Below are 22565 nucleotides of genomic sequence, written 5' to 3'. Positions count from 1 at the left end.
GCTTTGCAACTGCAAAAGTGTGGGTTTAAGGGAAGTGCTGTAAGCTGGCTAACCAGGTGGAAAAAGTGGATAGTTTTCTGCCAGATTAGTGGTCTGAGCTGACTCAGTGTCTCACAAGGGACAGGCTGTGCAAAGTGGGGGCTGGAGCTGTGCTGGCAGGAGCAAGGGGTGAGGGAAGGAAGGGGAAGGAGCAGCCCTGGCAAAGGGAGTGGAATTCCCACATTTAGCAGTGTTAAACCGATGGGTCTGCTCAGGTGTGCCATGTAACTTCATGTTTCATCTGAAATTTAGGGATCAAGATGCTTCTTCTGTACATTGATTTTAGAACTACTGCTAAAAGCCACCCACAGGAGAGGGTCTGCTCCTTGTAAAAGGGAGCATTCACCTCTGCCTCTCAAGGTCTGGCTTTAAAACAGTAGATTTAACATGACTTGAAATTTTGAAATGAAGCTGCAAGTTCTCTGTTGCTCTTGTGTGATTGCTACTGATTTAAAAAGATACCAGTGGGACCTGGTTGAATGCTCAGATGTCTGTAAAAGCCATTGATTCTTGACTCTAATGAGGGTTAGATCAGGCTCTGTAGGTTTGCACATAAAACCAGCAATGCTTTGTCAAAAAATAAATCAGTGCTCAGAATTTATAGGCAGCATTATAAGCACAGAATTGGGTAGGTGATTAAAAGCATCATTCGTAATATAATGCTGCTGGTATTTAAAGAAAATGTAAATAAATCCTTAATCATGTTTTTCATCCTTTTGAGGCTTGTCTGCCAGAACTACAAACAAGCAAACATAATAGCACTATATAGATGTTTGGAAACTAAACTGCATGATTAGCTAATCTCATCTAACTGAGGGATAATGGTAAACCAGATTGTCCATATTTTGTAGTTTATTACTATTGGTATGACTGCGTTTGAAGGTCAGAATTTTTATTCCTTTAACTTCATAAGAACTTCATACTTGGCAGAAATTAAAGGGTTTTTTATTATAGATTACAGGAAATGCCATTATTCATTGCTTAGAGGCATGAAAAATACAACATATCTTACAGTTTTGGGTGAAATTCTTTCATTATTAGTTGTGTCTGGCTATTAATACACCAAATCTTGATTTTTTTTTTTTTCACTCAAAGGGGTGCATTCCATATTCCCAGAATATTCAGTACACTTAGAAATCTCTATCTCTGTGTGCAAGTTTACGTTTGCAAATTTACAAATGCAAATCTGCACATTTACATGTTCCATTTGTCAAAAAACCTTCTTCCAATAATATTGTATATAATATCAGGCTATAGGACTTAGCTCTCCAGGTCTCTTTTCTCCTCTCTGGGGCAAAGCTCAGTACAGCTGAGCATAATTCTCCATTTGTAGTGGGCTGAATCCTTCCCGGGTACTGCATTTTGATACATTTACTCATCCTCCTTGAATATCACTTTGTTTCACTGTGACTCCAATCTAGTAATGGACATACCAGTAATCCATTTTGCACTTACAGAGTAATACACCACTTGACAGATGGAAAGATATGTGAGTAGCTATTCATAAAGGAGAAGAGGAATGACTGCAGGTCAGTAGCTGAAGTGGGAGCCTTCACCTGGATGAGGAGCTTGGTAGGGTGAGATTGCCAGCAGAAAAGGTTGGGAAGAGCTTACACGTCACAGAACTATATATCCCTTCCCTGCCAGACATATGAGCAGCTCCTAATGAGGCTTACATTATTGCTACTTAATATGCAAGTTGTTTTAAAGCAAGTGAAACTTGCAATGGTAATGAACTCTTCAGCAAAACACATTTTTCTTCACTGGCCCATTACTATCCAGAGATAGCTAATATCTACTAAATGATTTTTCTCTCAAATATACTGCCCAGATAAGTTGTTAATGCCTCCTGCCGTGCAAAAATCATGTCAGGTCCTCTAAAAGCATGAGCTTGACTTTATAACCACAGTATCTGAAAGCAAAACACAAAACCTGGCAAAACCACTTGCTTTTATTGCCTACAAGGGATGCCCAGGTTATGGTTTTGAGGTTTTCTCCAAAGTCATCAGAGCTAAATGTGTTGTGTTTTGTTTTGTTTGTTCTGAAGGTTTTAAATTATCAGTTAATTAAATGCTTTCAGTAGGTAACACTGTCAGAAAGATGCCAAGCATGACAGTACTCATGTTGTGGCCACCAGCTCATGACCGTGCTACAGCTCAGCAAGGGAACATACACCCAGAGAATATTTTGCCACAGTTTTCTTGGGCAGAAGCACTTCCTTTATTGCCTAACTGATGTTAAAGCAGGTCTTCTTAGAGAGGAAAAAGCATCTTGTGCACAACCTCCTGCCAACCTTTGAGGAACAGCAGCTTTGATGGTCATATGTCTCTTCAGGGTCAAAACTGGTTGTCCATAGCAAAGCTGCCCTTTATAAGTGCTTGTCTGCTATATTAACAACATAGGGATTTTGGCCTGTGAGTAGCATGGTTTGGTCACACTAGACTTCAGCAAAACCCTTACTGAATGCCCGAGAAGAGAATTAAACCCCTGCGGTTTATTTGCAAGCCCTTATGTTTTTGAAGAGCAGTGACACTGTGGGTATTGTGTGCACAGCCCCTGGCACCTGGAAAGGCTAAGGAGAATCCCAGCTTGCAAGCTGGGTAACTGCCGAATATGTATCATTTTCCTTTCTGGGTTCAAAGGAGGCTAAATACAGACTCCTCTTTGCCCCAAGAACAGTATTTCCTTGGTTCTGGTTCTAGTTGCAGCCCTGTGAAAACCGAAGGAAAAGCAGACTCAGCCATGTGTATGGGGACCTGCTTTGCAGATGGTGGGTGCCTTTGATTTTTGCCAGCCCATCTCTTCTCTTCGTGGAGGAAAAAGCTCAAAGAGGCTATCCTTCCTCCAGGAATCTCTATGGAGGGGAATTTCCTTAAGGAGACCAAGTTTATATTCTCTTTCTCTTCTTTGTCTTTCCAGTTAGGACAGCTCCATCCCTTCTCCTTCCCAGAGTCCTGATGGCCCTGTTCCTCATCCAGTACCAACAAGCCCTTTGCAGGCACCTCAAAAAAATGACTTGGGTTGCTGTTCTGCCTCCAGTTACAAAGTTTGTACTCCCCATTTCATTAATAACCGAGACGGAATATATTAAGGGGCAGTTTAGTGAGAATGAAAAACAAACAGTGCTGCCAACTTCAATAGAAAAATATCTTGAGTCAGGGTTTCATGAATTACCAAGTAATCTTAAAAATCACAGTTAAAATGATGAAATTGGCTTCTTTTTCTTTTGCGTTTTGATTTCTGGGTCTTTAGGGTACAGCCATAACGACTAGAAAATTGCTATTAATAAAAATTAAGAGGGAAGGTAGCTGGGTTTCTCATGTCATTGCATGCTTCTGGCAGCCAAAGCAGAAGAAAGCTGAAAAATCATAAGACTCGAGATAAAAATCATGTGAGTTGGCAACACTGTTCCAAAACTCCCCGAGAGATCCCGCACCTCCTTCAGAGAGTATAACTGTGCTGTGAAAATTACACCATTGCAAAATTAATCAGAGGAGAGGATCAGATGGAACAAATGGAAGGGAGTTTTGCAATGACTTAGATTTATGGCCAAAGGAGGCTGACTCATGCCTCACTGCAGCTCTGTTGCACGTCCCGTCATGCTGCTTTGTTCAGGGCTCTGGACATGTCTGAGATGAAGGCATGTTGCATGTTATGACTTCCTTTGGAAAATCAGGAAAATCAGTGTTCCCTGGGTCAGGGAGATTAAAGAGTTTCTTATCAGGAGAGCAGCACAGCAGCGCAGAGGTGAAACCTCTACATGATCACAGTGCAGGAAATCACTTTCTTCACTCAGTAAAGGAAAAGGCCAATTTTCATCTTCATCCAGCCTAGGTAATATTTCTGAAGTTAGTTAAACTCATATTTGTGACCTCTGAGTTATACTTAGTCTGTCAGACCCTATTGATTTCCAACTATCAATGTTTTATTGCAATATTTTAAGTATATTATAGCTGTTCAAATAGTACTTTTCCTAGGCTCTGTTCTCTGTTTGATTCTGTGAATGATTTACAAACTGCTTCTGGTTTCAGAGCTTACTGTTAGGTGCTGGACCATGTAGTTATTTGGAAATGTGTATGATTCAAGCAAATCATTGACGGCACATGAAGTGTTCATGTACAAAGGGAGGTATTCAAAAGCACAAAGGATATGTGAGTGGCAAATGAGCGTTGAAAGACCAGAAAAGCACAGTTTCCATGTCCTGTGTGTACTGCCTTCTAGGTGATCTGGTTATTTATTATTTGTGGAGTGTAACCAGCCACGTTATTTTTTTAGTTTGTAATTTGATGGTTGCAGCCGTCCTCCAACAGGAAAATAATGCAAAGGGAAGAACAGATGGCAAGTCAGACCATTGCCTGCTGGGCAAAACCTATGGCTTGCTCCATGGGGTCCCAGGTTGATCTTTCTCATAATTACAACTGATGCTTTGAGCAGAAATGTGAAATGAGTTTTGACTGTCATCAGAAAAACTAAGGGGCTGTGAGCACCCTGTTCAAGGAGGAGGTAGTGTTTCCAAGCATTATAAGCATGTCTGTAGTAAAGGAGTTGAAATACAAGCTAGGCTATTTGACAAATTGTCTTCTCAAACTTGGTAGATGGGGGAAAACCTAGTGAAGGTGCCTAAGGTTACTCCAGACTGATACCTCTATGTAATTTGCCTACCCTGAGACCTTCGCTTCATTTGGAGGAAGGTTTGCTATGAAGTGTGCAGCTCCGACTGCAACTCTGCCTTGTACTTGTTTAAATATACCTTAAGCAAATGTGTGTGGCAGGATTTTTCCTTTTTAAATTCTGAATGTACTGCTAGAAGAAACTAAATGCCCAGAGTGGGAGGAAGATAGATGGAGGACAACATGTTGGTACTTGTTAAGGAAGAGTTTGGAAACAGAGTGCAGCTAATTCTCCTTTCATTGATAGCGAACAATTCAGAAATAATTCCATTACAATCAGTAGAGCACTGAGAGGAAAACAGAGTAAAAAATCTCTTATACAAGGGGGGAAAAAAAAAAAAAAACATTTCTTGGCAGACTCATACCGGCTGTGGCCTGTAGGTTGCAGCAGTGTATGCTTTTCATTAGGAAACACCACTTCATCCTTTGTTTTCCCAAAGTGGAATTCCCCAGTGTGATAAACCAACCCGTATTTGGCTATATCACTAAGAAAGAAAAAAAAACAAAACAGCCTTGATCTTGCTGGTGAAACAAAAGGATGTTGTTTCTTTCAGTTTTCACTACGTGGGTGTGAACCGTGTCAAGCAGCGCAGACCACGTGAATCAGTGCCGCGTGGTCCAGCTGCACAACGCCTTCCCATCATGAGGGGAAAATGATGGGAAGAACTAGGACGTGCTGTAAGCAATGCTGGGAAAAACTGGTCCTGGAGGTCCCGTCCCATTAGATTTCTCCATTTATCTTTTTTTTTTTTTAATATGCTTGGGATCCAAAATTTGCACAAATCCACGTAGTTGTCTTTTAAGCTGATGTATCATGTAGCAATGAAGGTATGCAGAAAATGTGACACCACATATGGTGCTGCAGTGAGAAACTGCTCCACATTCATGTGATCCCATCATGTGCTACAGAAATGAAAAACTTTAGCAGATGGCACTGATGTAGCTCTTTTTGGTTTCAAAGATAGGAATAAACGATGACTTTGTATGTCAAGTTCATTCACTTCATTGATTACTCACAAAATATTAAATTCAGGTAAGAAAAAAACACAAAACAAAGTTTTATGGACATTTCAATGACAAAGTGTTCTGGTTCTCACCAGGAAATGCAGAGGAGTCCAGCTCTTTGTAAAGCTAGTCATAAACATACAAAAATATATGGATGGCAGTAGAAACTATTGACTGAACAATCTCCTTTTTGGTGGGAAATACATTTATCAACATTTATACTGATATACTTGAAATACCCAAGGCAGAATGGAAAAAACAGTCAAAACTCTGGAAAATTTAAAGCATGTTTTCAACTGGCTGAAAACCAAAAGTCATCATGCAATTTTTTAAAGAAAAAGCAGTGTCTGTTCCTTCAGAGATTCATTTTCTTTATGACCAGGAAGGACCATTAGATCATTTAGTTTGACATTTTATTTAATGAAGGCCAGTCACCCCTGCATTTATCCTGAAAACTTAGTTGATTTTTTTTCCAGAAAAGCAACTAGCATTTAGTTTTCATTTGTAAACTGCCATTTCCTCAGTAATTTCTACAATTTTCTACTTTCCCTATTAAAGTGTGTTCTTAATTGTTTACTTCAAGTAGTATGGCTTCACATCTCAGACCTTGCTTCTTGTTATGCTATGCTCCTTTAGATGAAAGGGTCCTTTGATACCCACTATTTTCTTCTTTTGTATGTATAAACACACTGCAATCAAGCCACCTTTCCATTGTCTTGCTGGTTAATTAAACTGATTGAATTCCATACATAATATGTAAAACATTTTGCTAAAGTATTTTAGACTTTTCTACTCCAAAATTTAGCAGCCTTAAAAATTAAGTGCTAAACCAGGATAGTTTTGCTGGTGCCGCATGCAGAGGTAAAAATCCATTCTCCAATTCTCTTCTTCTTTTAGTGTAATCAAAGGTCAAATTTGTTTGTCTTTTCTTTTTTCTTTTCTCTTTTCTTTTCTCTTTTCTTTTTTCTTTTCTTTTCTTTTCTTTTCTTTTCTTTTCTTTTCTTTTCTTTTCTCTTTTCTTTTCTTTTTTCTTTTCTTTTTTCTTTCTCCTCTCCTCTCCTCTCCTCTCCTCTCCTCTCCTTTTCTTTTCTTTTTCTAGAACAAGGCCTTGTATTCAGCTGATTAACTCTTTCCCTTCTCACTGATTTCCAAGTAGTCTTCCTTGCTGCAAGTACAGCCTACATTCTTCATTGACAGCTGTGAAAATTTGCATTTGGCTGGATTAAAATGATTTTAAGTGCCCAGAATTGCTAAATAATGCTCCATGATTAACCTCTTATTTTCTGGTGTTAATTCCTGCATGTCAGATTGCTGAAGCTTTCCAACCATTGACTGTGGTTGGCCTGCAACCATAACTTGCTACAAACAACCTCTCTTCTACAGAAGTTTCGTAATGTTTTTATAGCCAGCATGTTGTGTTCTGCGGAGTTCTCTGACTCACCAAACTCTGTGTTGCATCTACGCAGTTATCTTTATCAACCAAACTTGTAATCTCATCGAAGAATAACATCAGATATATATGATGAGGCCTGTTTTCCGTAAAACCAGGATTGCCGGTTTAAATTATATTTTTATGCTTTATTATTTCAATTAATTTTCTTTTTTATCAGTTTTTCATTGCCTTGCCTCACCTCCCATTGTTGCTGGCCAGCTGGCTCACACTTCAGCTCCATTTTTGACTTTTGGCACCACACTTGCTGTTGTCCAGTGTTCAGGAATTTCTTTTGTTTTAGCATATTTATTAAAAACTAATTTCAACAGGCTAGGTCTTTGTGGCCCGGACACTTAACATCACTGGTATTCTCTGTGCCCTTCCTCTTCATTGGCAATAGCTTTCTTATTAAGTGTTGGGAAGGGGAGCTGCCATTACAGCATTGTGACACCCAGGAATTCCTCTGTCATGACAACTTTCACATTAAATTGGCAGATATTATAAGCTTTGGGCTTTTCTGTTATGATTGAACAAATTCTATTTCTTATCATATAGATAATATCAGATGGTAGAAGGATTTCACATAAGACTTCAGGACAGATATGTGATATATGTATGCATTAGAAACACTAGACTCCAAAAGTCATCTCTTGTGAATAGACTTCTGTAGCTCTGCTGTAGTGAAAGAGACAGTGAATTACTAGACTCTGTCCTATATGCAACTTCAGGCTAGCATTGATCGAGAGAGCTAAAACCTCAGGAATCTCCCAATTATCCATGAAGACTGACACACATTACTTCACCAGCACAGGCCATGAGACTGCATTCCTGGGGAGCAATATCAGTTTTGTGTGGGTTACAATGGAGACATGCACGGTGTGACGTTTCCATATGAGCAGTACTAAAAACAGCCTTAGGCACACTCGAAGTCTTTTCCAAATGGAGCTCATGTTTAATTTGGTGTGTTATGGAAAACTCTGGCCAAGTTTTCCACTCAGATACATTTTCTTTCACAAGGGCACTCTGCAAAATACAGCATTTTGTATTTTTTATCATTTATCTTTAGGAGAAAAAAAATGCAAGTTCCTATTAATTAAATACCTCTCTGTTATTCCCAGGGAGCCAGGGTTATATGCCATAAAATGTCTTTCTCAATTGTTGGATATTCAGATTCAATGCTCAAGCAGCCATAATGCAACACATACTGTAGTTTATATGGCTAAAGGAGAAGGAAAATCATGGTGAAAGAACACCATTGGTGTCCAACTTCCAGATACAGAATCCATCTATCTGCAGATTAATACATCTCTTTTTCCCTCTTGTAAGTGTAGATGACATTATGTTAGACTTGCGAATGGGTCTTGCGCACACCGTGTGATCAAAATTAGCTCTGTTGAGTAAGAGTGAAATATTTTGCCCAAGAGGCAAGTCATTTGGTACAGGTCTGAAAGTTTCTGTTTTAGGAATAAGTAGTAGTCTCACTAGCAACACCTCCAGCCACTATGTATCTCCGCTGACCATTGTTCTCGGAAGACCTTTATAGAAAAACCGTCTGTATCAGCAACGGATGCTCTCCTTTGCAGTGTATTCATAGACTAGTTTTAAATCTGGCTAGCAAAGACCAAAATCTTGGTTGAAAAGTTGTGGTGTAAGAAGCACTTACCAGAGATGCCTGCAAACACATCTCTCATCATCCACATTTGCATACCCAGAGGTTAGCTCAAATAATTAACAATAGTGTCAAGCATATCTTATTTACGCTATAATTATTTTACTCATATGTCACTGAACCTAATTGTTTACTCAGTGTTTAAAGATTCCTTCTACAAATAGGGAGCCATAGAAATGTCTAACATTAGCACAGGAGTAGCTGGAAGAAACTGCAGCTAAAGAGTGGCTGGGATATACACAGCTGTTCTTATTTCCAGCTGTTTTTTGTATGTTCTCTGGGTGGAGCAGACATTGATAGCTGTTCCCTTATAAAATATGTAATAGTGTACTTCATGATCTAATATATTTTCCAGTCCTAGGGCCTGATCCAGAGTCCACTTAGCTCTCTGAATAGGCTTTCAGTGGCACCAGTACAGCTCTATCAAATTCTTAATGAACCAATGCAAGTGAGAGGTAATTTAGGGCCATTATCTTTGTAGGGTTGCATATGGTTCGGTGATGCTCTAACATTTGCCTCCTGAGTTCTCTCCCTGCTGCTTCACTTGCTTTCACTAGCTGTTTTCACCAGTCTTTGGAGATTTATATGTGACAACTCTGGGCCTCTTACACTGTCTGAGACTACTTGCCATTGAGTCGCAGTCATTGTACTCACTTGCCTCCTTGGCAGGCTTCCCCAGGAAAGCTCCAGGCCCAATGGCAGTTGATAATGCCTGATGACATTTTGTGGCACTCCTTCAGTCTTGTCAGTCTTTTCTGTGTTATGCATCATCAGCCACAGCCTCCTAATTGCAACTGGGTATCTAAGTTCATTGGCAAAGCTTGTTTGCTCATGGGTTAGTATATCCACTTCAAGAGCCTCAGAGAATAGAGTGACAAGGAGAGCACAGCGGAGCTTTTTGTTATGGGAGAGTGCTGCAAATCCTTTCACAAGAGGCTGGTTTCCACACACAGGGTATAGGATGAATTTGCAACATGGGTAATGTGAGTGAACACAGGAGCCAGGCTGCTGGAAATGCACCAAAAGTAAAACCAGAGGGAACTCAAGGCCCATCTCTGCCTTCTTAGGTTTGCGTCTTTAGGTTGTGAAAAATACGGCTTCAAAAATAGGATCCAGCCATTCTGTCAGTAAGCTCTGGGTGCATTGCTCATTTGTGTGCATCAGCCTCTTGAACAAACAAATATTGCTTTGCCTCTTCTGCAGAAAAGGAGATTGTCCTGGCTTTTTCCTACTTTGGTTATACTCCAAAAGGGCTAAAGCAGCACGGATGTGCCAAGTACATATATATCTCACTAGTTTGATGTGGTTATGCTGGGGACTCCAGATAACTTCACATCTACTGGATGTTTCTGGGAAATGTTGTTTCTACTCCCTCAGTCCCCTGGTTTTGCTCTTGTTTATGTTTGTGCTATTAGATCAAATGAGCCTGATGACTGAGGAATAGCCTTGCTTCCCAGGGATTTGAGGATTTAAATGCTTGAAAGCTATTAGCAGACAGGCTTTGCTGTTGAATCCATTGAAGCCTTTTGCTGCAGGGGATCATCCTAAAGTCTGTAAGAAAAACAACAGCTCAGTATTTTGACAACATCAGCTCACAACTTTGTTTTAGCTAAAACAGTCTTTTTCTGATCCTAATGTAGGTCATGGCTGCAAGTTAATATGTTCCATGTGCCATTATGATGTAGGATACATTCAGAAAAGCAGGGTTGTCCCAGAGTGAGAAAAAATTATGTTTACTAAGCAGTTATAGTCTGTTTTATTTCTTTTTTTAACTCTCAAATTTCCCATGTGCTTTCCCATGCTTTGCTTTGACCTCCTCTCTCCTCCTCGTTTTCCTGCGTTAGCAGCGTCGCTGGCGTAACCAGCTTAGTTCCCTGTGCTCTCCAGACCTCTGGGTGTGCAGGAGGAGAGCAGCCCCATCCCAGTCCCCATTAGGGCGTGTGGCTTCTCTGCAGCTCCCTCTGACTGTACTTGAATTTGCAAGCTGAAGCAGGGACTGCGCTCTCACCCACTGTCAGGCATTTTGAGGCTGGTGGATCTCAGCCTGCATGGCAAGCTAATTTCCTGCTCTTCTGGATCCCCATGTCCTCTTTCACTTCAGTGGGACCAGGGAGAAGTGGATGTCTCCTATGGCTTCTGGGTTTCCCTGAACTTCACCCACACACTGATGAGAAAAGTGCTTGTGTTTTACTTTGTCTTGGCTGCGTAGACACCAGATTTATCTCCTGTCTGTCTGCTCTGCAGCAGGAAGTGTAGCTGCAGGGTGGACTGGTATACGTTGGCACAGCTTCACCATGAGTGGTAAAACTATATTCCTAAACCCAACTGGCAAACTGTCCTGAGCAGAGGCCTTGGGATTTAGGCACTGCATAAACTGGACAGTTCGTTATTTCAATAAACCGTCTATTTGACTGGTAGTTTTTAAGGCTGTTTGATTGGGGACGATAAACAGAGAGGTTTGCATACATCCTCCCCAGCGCTATCACAGTGAATTTGCTCTGATACAACATATGTGTGCAGAAGAATGAAAAACCTAATTAGTGTCATCTGAGATGAAAGCTCTGTAATCATGACTGCAATCTCAGAACAATTAATCATCCACCGACAGTAAGTCACCAGACTCATTTTTCTATTTGTTTCCAAGTTCTTCTGCAGATTTAAAAGAACCATTGGAGCAAAGGAGGTGATGTGGGGTTTAGGATCCCAGCTCAATACAGCTGACTGGTTAATCACAGTGGGAGCACAAGCACAGAAAACACCCAAGGTGGCTTAGCAGCTTTTGTCCCTGTCCCCTGCTGCCGTCACTCAAAACTTCACCTATCATTTTACAAGCTGTCTGTGTGCCTGAAAAGGCTATTTCTGGCAGCCTGAACTAAACTAGTTCAGCTGCTTTGAAGAATGCAAAGACTGGAGAAAGAATAACTTTCCCGTACATACATATATATATCTCTGTGTGTGTGTGCATTGAACTCCTCTCTATATAGGTTTTTCAATTTTATTTTAGAGCGGTTGTGCTAAAATGCCATGAGACAAAAGCACTGTAGTCTGAGTCCTCACTGTGGAAAAAAAACACCTGAAAATGTAGAGAAACTGGTTGGGATATGACCAAGCTGAAAGTTAAAGCCTACTGCTTGGAGTGTCCTTTTCATCTTCCAAACCAGCTACATAGAGGTTGAGGATGGCCATAATGCTGGGTGCCTTATGAATGGCCAGCAGTAAAAAAGGCAGTGAAGGATCACATTTTCTTTATTCAGCTTGTAAGTTCATTGCACTGCATTTCCAGGAAAACTTCATTTTCACAGCACATTAGCGACCAGATCTTCAGTAGTTAGAGTGATCTAGCTCTGTCTAAATCAATAGGTCTCCAGCGGTTTGTGGTGATTAGGGTTGGCACCGAGCCTCTGACACTGTCAGAGAAAGTAAAATGTTTAGTTTCTCCAAAGAAAGTAGCAATTTATTAGCTGTTAAAATATGAAAAAAAAACAAGGAGAATCTTGAAGTAAATTAATTTGAAGTGCTCCTGACACCAGCAAAAGGGGAATTTTGTCACTTTCACCATGCATGAAAATGTTGTACAGTTTTACAAGCAATGGAAGTGTGTGACCAGCGGTGAGACAGAGACAGTGTGACTTAGATGAAAGAAACAGTGCTATGAGAAAATGTAAATATTTATAAAAAAGACAAAATAGAGTCTGTAAAATTATCTAACATTTGAGACACGGATACTATCACCAAGAATAATATAAAGAGAGAGAGGGGAAAAAGAAATAAATTTTGCTTATAGGGATTTAGGAATAATGTAATAAAATATATGTGGCTACACAGTACTTTGGTTCTGGAGTTTTAAATTCAGGAAAATATGTTTCAGGATTATATCAGTGACAAAATGTCATACCTGTGCCTAGCACAATGCTGCTTCTCCCCCCTCAGATCTGTGTCTCATATTGGACCCAAACTCTCATTGCTTATTAAAGTGGACTGCCATCAAACTCATTAGGTAAGTTCTCCTTTACATGGAAGTGGGAGGACTGAAGGATATCGTACACAGGTTACAATGTCAGATTTCAAATCAGATCATCAAGGTTATATAGCGGCTTGATAAACCAAATTTCAAGCTGAAAACGCAGTATTTCTCATAGCTGTAATCTTTAAGTGATTTCTGACCCAGTTTTCATATAAAAATGTCCTTGCAGCACAGGCATTTTTTTCCTTTCTTTCTCTTTTCAGTGCCTATTTGCAGATTCTCTCTGAGACATAAAACATTATCATGTAAATGATAGTTTTCTTAGAAAGCAAATCCACTGGGATTTTAATTAGAATGTCTTTGTGAACATCTGAACCAAACTAACACTCTGAAATCTTGAAGTGATGCTGAACAGTACAGCTCACATTTTCATTTCGTGTTTGCTGTTAGAACCATTTGTCAAAGGTAATATTTCAAAATACACAGCTCAGTCACATAAAAGTTCTTGCAACTGTGAGAAAGTGAGGGAGCTTGAAATACATACAAAAGCCTTCTTTGGAAGAAGGAGCAGGGCAAAAAGTACAATGAGAATTGATATTAAAAATCTTTAATTTATTATGAGGGCAATTTTCAGATTGCAGTGTCAAGGTCCCTCATGTTTATGAACATTTTCTGCACTCACCTAATAATTGAGAGTCAAGGACAATCTATCAAATTAATTTTAGTTTTGGCTGGAGAGTTAGACTTTTTCAAGAATACTAATGATTTTGCCCAGACATTAATAAATCTGCAGTAAAACCCAGGATGTAAAGACAAATAAAAGGACATTTTTGTCCTTCATTCCCTTTCTCTTCTTGGTGGGCTGGAAGAATTATTTATCTGTGCTGCTGGTGGTAGGGACAAGGTTCAAATGTGCAGTGCAGGTTAGAGAGACAAGTCAAAATGGAGAATGTTGCCCTTTGTTTGCAGAGAGATGCCATTGTCCCATGAACAGGGAACAATCTGGAAACATTGAAGAATAGCATCACCTTCACAAAGCAGAAATAAAGCTCCGGGTGACAACTGGCTGTACCTGGTAAGGGTGGGTTTACACAGATCCTCATTTTTAGCCACTTTTCCCGAGCATCTTCTGATGAGCACACCTGGAAACAGGTAGTCCTGGCGTGTTGTTCTGGTGCAGCCTGGCTGTTTTCAGGAGCTCTTCCTTAACTGCAAAGCAACCATAGACACTGGCATTCCCATAGGAGCAGACATTGCAGTCCAGTTGCTGGGTCCAAGCAGAAATCTATTTAACTAAAGTGAGAACCTGAGCATCTTTAACTCCCATTTGCCTCACTGGCAGCTGAAGACATTAATCATCTTGCACAGGATCCCGAACATCTCTTGCAATCCTAAGTGAGGATAAACAATGAAGTTGACTTTGTTTTTTGCAGAAAAGTGGATGTTACAGAAAGTGAAGCCCCAAATACAGTTTAGTCTCTTGTTACCACCTCTCCAGGGAAAAATGTAATAATATTGAGCTCTAAGTAACTTACGTTTGGGCAACTTATTTTGCTTCTCTGAAGTATCAGTCCATTCCCCAGGGAATTAAAAAGGGAATGCTGCCATAGCAGCCCTATGAGGGTTTATGTGATTTAACCAAAATTACATCCAGTAATTCCTCTGTAGGTTAATAATGAAAGCAGAGCTATGTAACTCTAGGGATAATACAATATGCAGAGATATAGCAAAGCCTGGGCAAACATTTAAAGTGGAGAAAAGTAGTGGACAGAAACCCAAAGCCCAGCTCTTCTCCATTATCTTTTCCTTATAAATACATATTCTTGACATCCATTGCTCTCTCCTGCAGTGTCACATGTTTGGATTGAATGCCAAGTATCTATTTCTACTATCAGTGATGGATAAATTCCAGTCCATGGACTTTTCTAGGTGGTATCATTCAAGAAGCTCCTTCAAACTCTATCTCAGTTCAAGTAACTAAAGGAATAACAGAGTGAGAGATAGAAAAGAAAGCAAGCCCTAGGATTTGAAAGCAACCAAAGCAAAAGTCTTCTGCAAAATGAACCTGAGGATCTTTGATACCTTTCAGTAGTTTAGTGGGGTGCTATTTCTCTTAAGATGTGTTATGGGTGAGGTTTAGGGATCTTTTCCTGCACTCCAGCTTTCTTTATAACACATTTTCTCTCCATGGATGCAGCATATATTCTTTTCTGAGGAGTACAGTCTCAGGAAGAAATCTTTCCAGCACTATCTGATTTAAATACGCAGCTGGATTGATTCCCAGGTTCATTCTCAGCTCTTTTGACTTCCAAAGCCATGTCAAGACTCCAGGAAAGGGGTGGAGCACCCTGTAAAAATGCAGATTGTTCACTACACCCAAATAGTGTAAAGCCTGAAGGTATTGCCTAAGGAGTTTGCTGTGTGAAGTGATTATAGTATAGAAGGCAACAAAAAGACAAATTTAAGCTGATGGACAGAGACTTTTCTGAAGCATAGCTCCTTTCTGTCTTGGTGTTAATTCTGTCTCCGTTCCCCTTTCCTCAGTTGAGATTATGGGCCTAAAAAGAGCAAAATACTTAGAGCATGTTTCTTCACAGATGATTATGCAAATGAACATTCAAAAATACCAGGCAAGAGCTTGGTCCTGCAAGGACACATGTCTGACACATGTCTGTGCACAGTCCTTGGAGGCTGATGGTGCTCTGTACAAGAAGAGTTGCAAAGAGATTCTGCCCTCAAGGGACGTTGTTGCCCACTGAGGAGCATGGGAGAATTCACACTACTCTTTCTACACCTATAAGAATTTATGCAAAGAAGAGCTGAGTAGGAATTTTCAATCAAAATGCTTTTCAAAAGAAAATACAATTTCTGAAGGTGGAGGAATTGATGCCTTTTTGCAGTTTTGAATTGGAAAAAAAGATTGCCTTGAGAATTGTAGACTCATGCTGCCTTGATAAACACACACATACGTTCTGGCAAATGGTACAACACTGACATGTCATCTCATTGTCTTGTGAATAAGTAGCAGATCTCTGAGTATCAGCAAGAAACAGATTATTCTTTTTTTGGCTTCTTTATGCTAGTGAAAATTTCCCTACTTGAGCGTCTTTAATAGGCACTTAAATGCTTTCACATGAATTGTTTGAGTTTATAAGGCTTCCTCAATGCTTTGAAAAAACGTGGAGGAAAGGAACCCCTCTTTGATACTGGTTGATACTGTAAGAATTTTGCCCTACTAGATAACATGGATCATGCCCAAAACTGTCTTGTGGGTCATTACATGACAGAAACAACATTAAGTCAGTGTGCCAAGCTACACATCTGGCTAGCAGGTTAATGCGTTTGTGGGAAAAAGCAAATTCCATTCCGATTTATAATGCACAACAAATGCTTGTTGGTTAAAAACCAAAACAAAACCAAAAACAGCACAGGGAAAAATCAAAGCAAAACAAAAACCCCCACAAGATTTGCTACTCTGAAAATAAACTGTGGAACTAAAGGAGGGGAAAAAAAAAAGAAAAATAAAGGAAAACCTTGTTTTATTTTTTCTATGGAAACCATAACCCTACATAATGGAAACAGTAAAAAATCAAGCTCATAAGGATTTCTGATGGTGGGATAACCCTAGGTTCTTTGTTCTGAATATAAATTGATACATTAAAATGTGCTCATAAGAGCTGCAGCTTTAGTGTGAGTAGCCAAGAATAAGAAACTCAGCTTCATAAAATGACACGTAATGTGAAAGCTATCCAAAAGACATTGTTCTATATGTTACCCAAAAAAAGACTCATTTGCTTTTGAAGCAAAATTATAGGTAAAAAATATGGACTGCATCAGAAGCTTGTCATTCAAAACTGGGCATGTATACATGCTTCAAAGATGGTGCTTCTTTATTACAAGTCTTTATAAACTCAGTCAAGAGCCAGTTCCAAAGAAAATTAGCTTTTGCTGCTTTAATTTTCCTTTATGGAACAATGTGGGACATGAAAACACCCTTCTAAGCTGCTGAAATCACTCCTCCTTGCTCCCAAGAAAACTCAGGTTGAAATTGCTACCCTATACATTCAACTACAAAGCTGAAAGCAGGATTTTGAAGAGGAAAGTGGATAACATCAGGCTCACTAGAAATGAGCCATGGGGTAGCATGCTGCTGTTGGAGTCTGGATCCACAGGCAACTTGCATGCATTTATGACAATGCCTGCAGCATGGGCAGCAAACAGGAGGAGCTTAATATGGACCATTGTTAGAGCCACTGTTGTTTAATACCTTAACTGATGATCTGGATGAGGGGATTGAGTGCACCTTCAGTAAATTTGCAGACAGCACCAAGTTGGCTGGGAATGTTGATCTGCTGAAGAATAGGAAGGCTCTGCAGAGGGATCTGGACATGCTGGATTGATGGGTTGTGTTCAGGGGGATGAGGTTCAACAAGGCAGAGGGCTGGGTCCTGCATTTGGGCCACAACAGCCTGCAACACTACAGGCTGGAAGAAGAGCGGCTGGAAATGTGCCTGGTGGGAAAGGACCTGTGGATGTTGGTCAACAGCGGCTGAACATGAGCTAGCTTGTGCCCAGGTGGCCAAGGCCAGTGGCATCCTTCCTTGTATCAGTAATAGTGTGGCCCAACAGGACCAGGGTAATGATCATCCCCTGTATTCAGCACTGGTGAGGCTGCACCTTGAATCCTGTGCTCAGTTCTAGGCCCTTCACTACAAGAGAGACATTGAGGTGCTGGAGGGAGTCAAGAAATTGGCAATGAAGCTGGTGAAGGGTCTGGAGCAAAAGTGTGATGGGGAGCAGCTGAGGGAACTGGGGGGCTTTACTGTGGAGAAGGATCAAACGGGACATTATCCATCCTTATGCCATTCAGAGGGACCTTGATACGCTTGTTGACATGGGCTGATGCCAACCTTATGAAGCTTAACCAAGCCAAGTGCAGAGTCCTACACTTGGGTTGGGGCAATCCCAGGCGCAGCTACAGGTCAGGCAGAGAACAGGTTCAGAGCAGCCCTGCCAAGAAGGACTTGGGGGTGCTGGTTGATGAGAAAATGAACATGAGCCAGCTTCAGTGTGCGCTCGCAGCCCAGAAAGCCAACCGTATCCTGGGCTGCATCAAAAGGAGCGTGACCAGCAGGTCGGAGGTGATCCTGCCCCTCTACTCTGCTCTCATGAGACCCCACTTGGAGTATTGTGTGCAGTTCTGGTGTCCTCAACATAAAAAGGACATGGAACTGTTGGAACAAGTCCAGAGGAGGGCCACAAGGATGATCAGGGGACTGGAGCACCTCCTGTATGAAGACAGGCTGAGGAAGTTGGGGCTCTTCAGCCTGGAGAAGAGAAGGCTGCATGGAGACCTCATAGCAGCCTTCCAGTATCTGAAGGGGGCCTATAGGGATGCTGGGGAGGGACTCTTCATTAGGGACTGTAGTGATAGGACAAGGGGTAAGGGGTTAACTTAAATGGGAAGTTTAGATTGGATATAAGGAGGAAATTCTTTACTGTTAGGGTGGTGAGGCACCGGAATGGGTTGCCCAGGGAGGTTGTGAATGCTCCATCCCTGGCAGTGTTCAAGGCCAGGTTGGACAGAGCCTTGGGTGACATGGTTTAGTGTGAGGTGTCCCTGCCCATGGTAGGAGGGCTGGAACTGGATGATCTTAAGGTCCTTTCCAACCCTAGCTATTCTGTGATTCTATAATTCTATGATTATCGCTCTCTACAACTGTCTGAAAAGAGGTTGTAGTGAGGTGGGGGTCAGTCTCTTCCCCAAGTAACAATTGATAGGACAAGAGGTAACAGCCTCAAGCTGTGCCAGGGGAGGTTTAGATTGGATACTGGGAACACTTTCTTCACAGACAGGGTCATGAGAGCAGTGGTGGAGTCACTGTCCCTGCAAGTTTTCAAAACCCGTATAGATGAGGCCCTCAGTGATATTGTTTAGTGGTGGTCTTGGCAGTCCTAGGGTAACGGTTGGACTTGATGATCTTAAAGGTCTTTTCCAACCTAGTTGATTCTAGCATTCTATTCTGTGATTTTACCTGCTTTCCCTAGATACAGATATATTTGCAGATTTGCTTTTAGTTATAGTAGCACACTGGGAGTAGTTCTACAAGCTATAGTGAGAATACTCTGTATCTACCTCTTACACTGTATAATGACACCAAGATCTTGATAAACAAAATTTTAAGTGATATAGATTAAATTTCCATTAACTGATTCTCACTTAACTTATGCTGATTTGATGTCAGTGTAGTTCCAGGGATATACCAACAGAATTTGAAATGCTGGAAGTCTCCTGGGAGATCAGCACTGAAAGCATAGTTTTTTTCCAATGTAAGTAAAGCTGGCTTGATACTAATTGTATTAGGCTTTATATCTTTTCTGCTACAGCAGCTGAGGTATGAATGTTTTAAATTAGTGAAGGCAGATTCTTAGTGGAAACAAGCCTTGGTGGCCAGTTAGACAGGTAGGGAGAATAATCTCAACACATTTCATGAATGTAGGTGGCTGCCTGAAGAGGAGAAATCCTATTGGTGCCCAGTTAAAAGAATGGCTGTGTCATGAATTCAGTGCTTATTAGAGGATCCAGAGGGACTCCTAGCATAGAAATGCAAATCCACAGGAAATTAGGATCCTGAATTCTAGTGTTCAAGGAATCACTGTTTTTGTGGAGGTGTTTTCACATAGGAATGGTGAGAAATTGGTCTCATTCATATTTCTGTAAATCAGGAATAACCCAAGAGCAGGGGAGATGGAGTCATCATTTGTAGATACTTCAACAGCTCCCATCGCATCAGAATGTGAGTGCTTTCTGTCTCTATGTGGATCAATTATTGCCTGTGAGCTGGGAGATGCTAATATCCTCATTTCACAGACTGCATCTGAGACAGAGACTGGAGTCTTGCTTCCTAACAAGATTTAGATCTATAATTTCTATTGGTTTCATTACAAATCAAGGGACTTCAATGCTCTGTAATAGGTAGCTTGCTCCAGAAAATGTGTTGGAGGATGGAATTGAGCTGACATGTTTTGTATCCACTTTTACCTCTTCAATCACAGGGCCTACTTCCCTGGCTGGGGAAGACTATGTTTCTTCTTCACTATGTAATAGCCTACAGAGCTGATGCAGCAAGCAAATGGGAAGGGGGGGGGGGGAGAAGAAAGATGCTTTTATTTCCACTTTATCATTTTAGGAGGTGATCAAATACTGCAGTATTCTACAAGAACTGGGTAAATAACAGAATCCGTCGTCTGATGGCAGTTGCTCATTTGCAGTGTCTTACTTCAGGGCGTTGTTTCTTTCCTACGTTTCCAAGGAAAATTCCTCCTGGGTTAATAATGAAAAACTAGCCACAAATCAACACAACTCAGAATATATGAGAACCATAAAATACTGCAGAAGAAAGCAAACAGCACAAAAGACCTATGCTTTCATCATGCAGGGAAAGACCTCCAGAACACCAAGGAATTTTGGAGCTGTTTCAGAGTTTCTGAAATCATGGAACTTGGATATTTTTCCTCTTAAGGCTTTTCCTTCTCTCTTCCCTCTCTCCTCCCCAATGAATCACTCAATAAAATAATACTTTACCTGGAAACACAGCAGGAGTCTTGGCCTTAGTATAAGAGAGCAGATTATGATGAGTATCATACTAAGGAATAGAGGGAATAAAGAGCATCAGCAGCCAGAAAAGGTAGGCAACTTATGGGATATGATGTAACTCAGACAAGATGTCAGTGATGGGGTGGAAATAAAGCGATGTCAGTCACTGCGAATTAATTATTCTCCTACAAAAGCAAATCAGTGGAGCAATGAACCACACCACACAGTTGTATTGAGTCATGAGGTTTGGCTGTCACACAAGAAAGTGGTCATTTCACACTGCACAAGGGCACGTGCAGTAGTCTAGCAGGGTTCTGAATGTCACACTGCAGGGCAGGCAGGCTCTCAGAGTTGAAGCAAAATTACAATTTCCATTGTAATACCTTTATATTGAAGAGCTTATAAACCCAGCCAGAAAAATTTGCTTTGGGCTGAAACTGAGCCGACAAAGTCTCAGCGCAGGAGCAAGTATATCTAGTGGTGAATGCTCATCATTGTGCTGGGAGCAAGGTTTGATTTAATGAATGAGAGGAGTTAAGACCATAATTACTCTTCTAGAAGGAAGGAGAACAAACAAAACATTAAAATGCACACAATACCAATTCATGTGGCTTTTTGGAAACACAGATATGTGTTACATCAGAAACAGATACACCTGTAAGGCAGCAGAGCTGCTGCTCTGTCTCATGGAGTTTAGCTTCATGCACTGATTGGCACTCTGAAAAGTCTGATAAACAGTACTTACTGTGCTCAGGCCTGAACTGTCTTAACCTTCAAAGCTGGACTCATTCAACCCTCTGGTGCACCCTCACATAAAATTCACAGCAGTGATAATTTTACTTTCCTTAGATGGTGAAAGGTAGAGGCAAAGAATTCCACTCTGAGTCCACAGAGCAAAATTTGTCATCACATCTTGCTGTCACTACCATCATTTAGGTAGCTGTAGCAAAACAGTTTATAAATGGTGTTGGAGATTGAATTGCCAAAAGCCCTTTCAGGTTTATAATGATGCTCCAGTATTTTTTACAGATAATTTGGAAACTAATCTGTGTTCTGAATCACAACTTTTACTCCATGCTGACAGTGCTTCTCATCCTAACAGTCAACATTCATTACAAAGCAACCATTAACCGCAGAAGAGTTGAAATAGGGACAGGAGCTGATGTTCAGTTGGGTGGGCAGAATGGGTGTGAAGTTTCTATCTGCATCTTTTCTCAGCTATTTGCATTTTTTCCCTCTTTGCAAAGATTCAGCCTAAAGAGGTGGGTTCAGTGTCACGCTGTCAGACCCCTTGCTGCATATTGGCTCATACTGTTAGTGAACACTTGGGGCTTCTGGGGGCTTGCCAAATGTCAAAACTCTAAAATGAACTACAGCAGGCACAGATGTACTATTTTGCAGAAAGAAAAAAGATCCCCAAAAGCAAGAGAAAGGAAAAAAAAAAAAACAACCCAAACCTGAAAACTGTAGTAGAATGACTTTTCTTAGTGTTTCCATCTTATAGGCTTACATTGTAAGTCAGTGAGATAGTTGATAACTAAAGGAGATGACAGTTTTGGCTAGGGTTTTCAAAGAAGCTCGGGGGAGCACCATTACCAGTTATCAGTGATTATAAAGTGCTGTTGGGGCTGTAACTTTCTTACAGAACAAGGAGCTTAACAAATCACTACAGTGAAAAAGAGGTGTTGAAGTTGCAGCTTTTTGACTACCCCTAAGAACTGCTATCAGCTACCCAGTAGATGAGCAGTACCTCAGTTAAGAAGGGAACTTTCTTATATGCAGAAAATGCTACAGCAGCAAGAAACAGGCAATTACTATAAAATAACCAAGTGCCCACAGGTTCGTACTGAGGGTAATGCTGCAGCAGTCCCTGCCTGTACCCTTTGAAGATCACAGCCTCTGACTTGCTGCACAGATACCACGGACTTGGAGGTATGCTGAGCTCTCAGGGACTGTAGTCAGCACACCACCTTATTCTTTCACCAAAAGCTTCCTTTGAAATTTTAAGCAGTGGCAGATTGTTACATGAAGGTGTGCTTCACTGTCTTGTAGCATTCATGGTTTTTATTATGTTCACAAGTGTAAGACTATGCGACTGACTCACACCTTCCTCGGATGAGTGGCCAAACACAAGTTCAAACTTCGGAGGTGAAAACCAGTTTCACTAATCCCTTGTCCTGCTTGGACTT

At 40.8% G+C, this 22565-nt stretch overlaps 1 long non-coding RNA gene across 1 annotated transcript in view; it reads left to right on the top strand.

Moving 5' to 3' along the window:
• The window catches only part of LOC133279683 (uncharacterized), a 94983-nt gene that overhangs the window by 34844 nt on the left and 37574 nt on the right, over window positions 1–22565 (top strand). Inside the window, exon 3 of the long non-coding RNA XR_009746951.1 lies at window positions 5264–5387. This is a non-coding gene — a long non-coding RNA (uncharacterized LOC133279683). The remainder of the gene's footprint in view (window positions 1–5263; window positions 5388–22565) is intronic.

This window comes from Pezoporus flaviventris, unplaced genomic scaffold (genome assembly GCF_033815535.1).
Source record: "Pezoporus flaviventris isolate CSIRO_AGI_PZ_B2104156 unplaced genomic scaffold, CSIRO_AGI_Pfla_v1 ptg000078l, whole genome shotgun sequence".
In the NCBI taxonomy this organism is placed as follows: domain Eukaryota; kingdom Metazoa; phylum Chordata; class Aves; order Psittaciformes; family Psittacidae; genus Pezoporus; species Pezoporus flaviventris.
The sequence above is the reverse complement of the archived record's forward strand: the minus strand, read 5'-3'. Positions and strand labels throughout refer to the sequence as shown.